Source organism: Lycorma delicatula, chromosome 11 (assembly GCF_047948215.1).
Source record: "Lycorma delicatula isolate Av1 chromosome 11, ASM4794821v1, whole genome shotgun sequence".
Taxonomy (NCBI): Eukaryota; Metazoa; Arthropoda; class Insecta; order Hemiptera; family Fulgoridae; genus Lycorma; species Lycorma delicatula.
In genome coordinates this window covers 41,837,728-41,846,032 of record NC_134465.1, presented here as the reverse complement: position 1 = coordinate 41,846,032, position 8,305 = coordinate 41,837,728, and positions in this window count along the sequence as shown.

Genomic DNA, 8,305 nt, shown 5'->3' with positions numbered 1-8,305 from the left:
GTCGACTCGGTACAAGGTGCGTTAAGTCTCGTGGCTACACCAGTTTGCTAACCGTACGAGCGAAATTTGTTCTCTTTAAGTTGTAAAATTATATTAGTTAGTGCCGATCGTAGCCGCTAGTACTGCCACATCCGTACGAATTGAATACGCGCGCGCTTTAGTTAAAATCATTGAATTAAATAAACGAAAAAAATATTATATTTAAATGAAATGATAAATATTTTAAATTAACTTATGTGTGTACAGGACTTTCCCGCGTGATGGGAAAGTCCTACAACTGATTTTTTTTTTATAAGCAAGTTAAAATACGTTTTAAACGCACAATATTTTTAAATTCTTGAAGTTAACATTACATTAATGTTAACATTTACATTAAATCCATTCGATTGAAAGTAAGAATAAAGTAATTCGTTAGGATATTAAATAGATTTATTTCAATAGAGAATTCATAAAAATCATGAAAGCATCAAACAAAAATTTGTTGCTTTATCTCAAAACACTTAATTCATTAATAAAAATTGAACCAGTGTGTTATGCATCATTGTTAACATACATCTGATTACATAACAATGAAAATTTTAAATTTATAAAAAAAATGTGTATAAATTTATTGAAGTGATTTAAACATATCATTATTTTATTTTTTTTTTAATTTATGAAAATCAAATTCAGGCTATAGTATATTTTCCAGTCTTTCTGCCCGATAGCGGATCATTTTGTTTAATTAAACTACATATATGTTGATAAAGGCGAAGTTTGCCTCTTTTTCTCTTTGTTGGTTTGTTTGTTTGTTCGCAAGAGCATCACGCGAGAACCAACCGATCGAGTGCTTTCAAATTTTCAGGATGTATTCCTGTTATTGCAGGGAAGATTTTAAGCCATAGATCAAGACCCTAACCCCTTTTGGAGACAAAATTGTCAATTAAAGATATTATTAAAGAAGAAAATAGTTGACAATATAGTTGTAGGACTTTCCCGTCACGCGGGAAAGTCTTATAACACACAACTTAATTAAAAATATTTATCATTTTATTTAAATATAATATTTTTTTTAATACTAATTCAATGATTCTAACCAAAGCGCGCGCGCATACCGTATATAATTCGCGCAAGTGTGACGGTACAAGCGGTGACGGTCGGCACTAACTAAAATGATGTAATTTCACAACTTACATAGAAAAATTTCGATTGTACGGTTGGCAGATCGAGGCAGCGAGGCTTAACGCATCGGTATCGAATCAACCGGGCAATCGAGTTCGACACCCAACCAAACCGAGTTAGGTTTTTACACGTTAAATATTATTCATTTATTTAATTTTCACCTCACAATTTCTTTCAATCTAGATTTATAGCTTGCTATAGCGCTACCTGGACGGAAATGTAAAAATTAATTTAATTAACGTAAAGATTGAAAATGAATTATAATAAATTTATTAACAGATCTATAAATATTGAGGTTAGTATGACGCATGAGAAAGTTATTGAAAGTCCAGAAGTAAACGTTACGTAATACGCAATGAACCCGTTGCGTGAGAAACCATTTACTGAAATGATACCACAGTTATTTCTAAATGTAACTTACAATAAATAATAATAATAAAAATCTACCCTTAAAAGCACTGACATAATGTAAGTAAGGGTGAAGAAATGTTGACTCTATAGTACTTGGTTATATTAAACATCAATTGTATGTCTTTTGGGTATATTTCTCTCTCTCTCTTTTCCCCCGTTCAACGACCTATTCACTCTCGATACATGCAATTACATATAGAAATAGACACTATCATATTTTATTGGTAAACTCATAACACGTCAACGTTTGATGGCATTGCTTTCTCAGAGACTGTGGGTGTTGTTGTTTGATAAATTCCTAAGGGATGATTAAAAATATCCCTAAGGATTATTTTGGATGGGAACCGATTTCTATATAAAGTCTCATACAGTCCATCCCTGCTGCGGTAGATAGTGATAAAAAATAGCGGACCTAAATTTCGACCCCTTCTATGTCGTGTTACATCGATCGATTCTCTCTATTACACCGACACCATATGTTTATTACGAATGTACGATTCGTTCAATCCCCCTTTATGATATTTTGATGTCATCTCTGTATATCGTGACTAACTGATTTTTGATAATGCGTGTTTCCTTTAATTTTTTATCGTATCATTTTTTTCAGTATAAATCATCGGTGGGAGGAAGGAATTAGTTTTTTACCTACTTTTTCAGTTTCCTTTTTTAAAAACAAATTTTTTCGATAATTCAACAACTAAACTGGGAATTTTTATCCATAAATTAATTTTTGAGGGAGATTTTACGCTCTTTGCAGCTAATGTTACAGTACTGTTATCAGAAACATAAATACCTAATACGTTAAATTTATTTTCGTTAAAAGTTTTAAAGAAATTTTTAAATAAATAATTTAAAAAATATACTAGAGAGCACCCCCTAAATAAACACACTTATACCAGAACACTAATAACATTTTCAGGGTGTAAAGAGCCCTGAAATTTAAGTAAAACACAAAAATAAACACCATAAAAATAAATAAATATAAAATCTGAAGTCTTCATAATACTAGATGTCTAAATAAAATCCATGTACGTACATAAACTACTTCGTATAGACAACTCTTAAGCGAAAAAATCCCTTTCGGCACGCCGGAAGGCGAAGATAGATTTCACAGGTGCTAAATAGGGGATAAAAAAGATTTCCCCTTAAAGTTAAGGAAAAATTTCAAATTTACTCAATACGGCAATGGTTGCAAGTGAAAAAATTTCATATGTTTAGCATACGACAAGCCCCATCTTCTTTCAATTCCAGAAAAATTTTGATCATTCCTTGCCGTAAGGGTTGATCATATCAAAAATGTTTCAGACAAAAGTTTTAGGTAATGTTTAGACGACTAACAACCACTTTAAACCGATTTGATACTGTGCCTATTAAGGGAGATATGATTATTCTGTCTTCGGAACCCCATTTTTTCCACTCCATGGTCAATGTTTGGTGATATCAAAAAACTTTACTCGGATAAGTTTTAGACACTATCCAAAAAATAATATGAACTTTAAACGAATTCGATATTTTACTTAATAAGAAAGTTATAGCGACATTTTATTTTTTAGAAAAAGCCCCCCATTTCCACCACCACGATTTATTTTGCCCATTAACGAACTCGACCGAGATTTTGGATCATCATATTCTATTTATCAATTTGAAAGTGATTGGCGCAAATTCTACGGCAGTTATCGTGACCACAAGAAAGATATATATATATATATATATATATATATATATAGACTTTTGAACTGACTGTGGTTTTGTGGTCTGGTAGATGTGAAACGCGAAGACATGTCGAAATTTTCCGTAAGTCGAATCATGGTACCCATTACAATAGGTAGCTTTCTTCTGAAATCTACCTAAACGTTTCACAGACTTGCTAATAGTTCACTGGCGTATAGATACGCAACTATCTTTTCTTCTTTACCGTTTTCCAAATCAGCAGGAGTATTATTTATTAGATCGTATCTCTCTCTGAGGTCATCATACATAATACATTCTTCGAGTAGATGCTTGTTTTTAAGCTGTTTATTACGTACACTACACATCGATTTTTCTTTGCCGGTTAACAAATATGAATTTGTTATTCGTATGTGACCGATTCTGAGTCTGACCACCACAACTTGTTCTCGACGAGTCGGTTTCACATCGGTCTTCCACTTATATGGAAAAGTTTTAATCGCATTTAACCTTCTTCATTCATTACTCCACATGTTTTTTATAGTGTCGGTTAGATAATTTTTAACATCTGCCACCCGAACAGGAATTATATCCATATTATCAAAAACTGTTGCCGTTCTGGCAGCTTCGTCTACGCTTTCGTTTCCTGGGACCAGCATGCCATGGAGTCTGTGCAGATACATATCGCTGTCCTCATCGATTTAAAACATACAGAACGGACAAGATGTTTGCAATAAGGACGTTCTTAACGCTCTTGTTCCAAATAGCAGTTGGTGCGCTTAACGAGTCGGAATATTTGAGTGCTCTCTTTTCGCAGAAATTTTCTCCGTAGCGAAGAACTTCCTGTTTAGCGATGAACTCAGCGGTATAAACGCTTGCCGTATCTGACAGTTTCTGCGAATGGACTTCTCCATTAATATATGTGGAGCATGAAACACCATGTTCTGATTTTGAACCATCAGTATAAATTTTTATATATCCTTCATAACTACGGATGGTTGACGAAAATTCTTGTTTGATGATCGATACTGGTTTCTGTTTTATTTCTTCGTAAGGGAGATCCGATCTTGTGCTTACAGTTGGTAAAAACCACGACGGTATTTCTACCGTAGAAATTGCCAACGTGTTTTTAGTAAAATGATTTCATATTTCCTTGTTAATTCATGATATCGTATTCCGGCTGGTCTAGAATAGGTAACACGACGTTCATATAATGCAGCCAAAGGATTATTGATGTTTTATTGTTTATATGGGTAGGAAAGGCTCATATATTTGCTTCATATCTTAATAAAAGTATTTCTCTTCAATTATGTAATGGCATTATTCCGGCTTCTAACATTAAAATAGTCATGGGGCTTGTACGAAAAGTGCCTGTGGCATATCTAATACCGCTGTTATTATGTATTACGTCTAAATTTCGTAGTTGCGACTTTCTAGCGGTTGAATATACAATACACCAGTTACCAAATTTTTCAAGGATTTCAGCATTTTTCTTATTGTGTTGTAATATAGGTAGGATATAAAACCGTCGTACGATTAGAGGCATTTGATAAATCCTGGAAAAAATAAAGAAGAAACAATTTTACAGAAAATCTTCTTTTTTTTTATTTCTTAGCAACCTTTCAAGACTATAGCGTTAATCCAACGATGCTCAAGGTTTTAAATCCTATCCTTGAAACATGACTTATCCAAAAACTTCAAAACAAGCAGAAGTTTCGATCGTAACTTTATCGTTTCGTGTAAATTTCTTTTTATCAAGCTACTTCCTCAAATTTGGAAATAAAATTATAGTCCGAAGTTGCTAAGTCTGGCAAGTTAAGTAGATGACGAAAAATTTCGTAATGTCAGCCGTAGAGGTGTGTACTGATGCACTGACTTGATTAAAAAGAACTTTCTTTTTCGAAAAATGTAGTAATTTTTACTTTATTTCCTCATTTACATGATCCAGCAATGATACAAAATATTACCCAATTATCGTTTTATTATTATTCAGAAATTTGATGAAGATTATGCTACGAGTATTCCAAAAGACTTTCTTGTTGATGAAAACATTTTTTGCTTTTTATTTTTTTCTTGCCGGTGGAGGGGAAATTTCTGACAGACACAACCTGCCTGTACAGATTGTAGTGCCGGAATTACACCGGTTACAACGCCTCTCCCTTCTCACAACATGATGTAGGACCCAGCAAAATTGGCATAATTCATGATCGTAAGTGTATTTCGGGCTCTCCGACCAGATGTACATCCTAGTACATCTACGAGTTCTAAGAACCTACTGAGTAGCTTTGCAAACCATATTCCTGTACTTCCTCTCCTTCTACTTCCTTAGTTCCTGTACTTCTTCTTCCTTATATTTATTCTCACCACATTTCTTTAACAGTGACCAGTTCGTCTTTCTTTCCGGCATTTTAGGAACAAAGTTATGTAGATAACATTCAGATTTCACCTTCTTTGGAGTTCCTTAACTGCATCTAATTGTTTTGAGTGTTCCTCGGTTTATTATCAATAATGATATGTCCTGTCTTCATTAAGTGTTATGAAATGACGAAAACGTTACTTTTGATTACGTTGAAACAGATCCAAACTGCGCTGAGAAATGTTTACTGTTCGCACTTTTGATCGATTGTAACAAAAGCGTCATCCATCTTGTAGACAGTTTCAGAAGAACTTTCATTTTTACGTGAACCCAAATTTTTCTATTTTTTGCTTATTGTGGAACGCTTAAACATTGTTTATTATCTATTACATACATCTAACCGGTATTTTTTTTAAACGAAATTCTAAATTAATAAAAAATTTTGATAATAGAAATGTAATATACTTTTTTTGATATCGGTATAGTTTTATTAAAAACACTTTTATTTACGAGTATATTACAGAAATTTTTGTTTTTTGAGCAGAAGAAATGATATCTGCAAGACTCTTAACGTACGGTTTACAATTTCATTGTAATTTTTTTTGATTTTCATTACAATATCATATATGAATATGATTTGTTTAACTCTGCAAAATAAGCGGTAGTCTCAGTTTTGACATCATCATTTGAAATGTATCTTCATCCAGCGAGACATTTCTTCAGATTTCGGAAAATAAATTAATCACCGGGAGTCAAATACGGCCCATATGGAAATACGTCAAACCGAGGTCATGGAATGTAACAGCAACAATCCGAGACGTAAGTGTAGAAACATTATCGTAATGAAAGCACTTTTTTTCGGCCAGATGTGGACCTTTAGCCCGTATAGCATCCTTTAATCGGTCCAGAAATAAAGGATAATACTCAACAGTAATGACCCTGCATTTATCCATCTAATTTACGAACACATCATCAGAATATTTAAAAAAAACCGTAGGAGTGACTTTTCCTGCAGTTGGAATTGTTTTCGCTTTCTTTGGTACAATTTTACTAGCTCTCACACACTGTTTGGACTGGCTGTGGTGAATCTTTGTTTCATCTCATGTTATTAAACGTTGAAAAAAATCAGAAGAAATGCGTTTAAAAATAAGTCTAAACACCCTCAAATATTACTCAGTGGAATGGATTTTCGGCTGACCGTTAACAGACGCGGCACCTTTTCCAGCGGAAAATTTTTTCATACCCTAAACATCATATAAAATGTAGCGGATATGGTATATAAAGATGTTTGTTACGTCAAAAAATTCATATACCTTCAGTCGACCGTCATTTAACACGGTATTGTTGTTTTTTGTGAAAATTTCTTCGATCGTAAAAATTTTCGGGCATCCTGAGCGTTCATGATCGATTGCGTTTAAATTCAACAGCCCGATTTTTTACTAATGAAAACGAAGCGAAAATCCTTTAAAGAAATATCTAACTGTTTTTTTTTTTTTGTATATCCACTGAGATTAAACCTTTTAAAACAAAGTACTTTATAACAGATCGAACATCAATTTATCCATTTTTCAGAAAACGTCAAAACTTGTTTGTGCTATTTAATCGCTACAAACAAGCGACTGAAAAATCATACTTGATAAATATCATGGTCATTTGATCATACTCGAGCCAACTTTTTATGTCAGGCCGAGAATTATCTGAACGATTCTGATATAATGTACTTCAACTTGTTTTTGTTTATTATTTTTTTTATTGTGATAAACGATTGTGAAAAAAAAATTAAAAGAAAATATGTTACGAATTCAGTAGGTGTCAATAATTTGCAAATAGCTTATAAATCCAATATAAAGTTAATTAATAAAAGTTTATCAAGTTTATTTAAGTTCATAACGTATAAAAAGTAGTTAAAACAATTTTAAAATACAAAATTTGTTTTAATCAAATTATAGTAATATTTTTATTAAGTTATTTTCGATAGATCGTCTATCAGTACTCATATTTTAAAGGTTTTTAAAAGTGTTTCATTGTATGTATGCACACACACAGACACACTCGTGCACAATGGATAATTAATAAACTAATTGGTTTTCTGTTTCAAAAACACTCATATAGATACAACAGGAATTTGCTCAGTGCTTGAGTTAAGCACAATATCATCTGTCACTAATCAGATTTTGTAGACATACTCTCACAATAAACTCTCTCTCTTTCTATCTATTTCCCGTCCTCCTCTCTTCTCTTCATAGATGCATGATGCGCAATATTTTAGACTGACCTACACATATATGTGTTTATATTTTACATCGGACATCAAACTGTGATATTATTAAAAGCAATGATATTAATAGAGAATAACTGAATTATATTCAATATTAAGCTTTCCCGAACAAACGATTACCGGATCCAAATGGCAGTGGATTGGTTGACAGGTAGGGATGGTGGTAATTGTAAATGAAATTATCTCCAACGCTCTGTAACTCTCTACCTGTTTTATACACTATACACACACACACACATATATATATATATATAAATATAAACAATGTGTATGTACACACACGCACGCGCACACTCAGTGTATTATTATATAATAATAATAATTTTATTTAATGTTTACGATAAATAAATGAGATGGTGAATAGAAAGGGTTTTAGAATGTTTGTTTGCAATTTATTAATGCATATGACGTAATTAATATTTAATTTTATT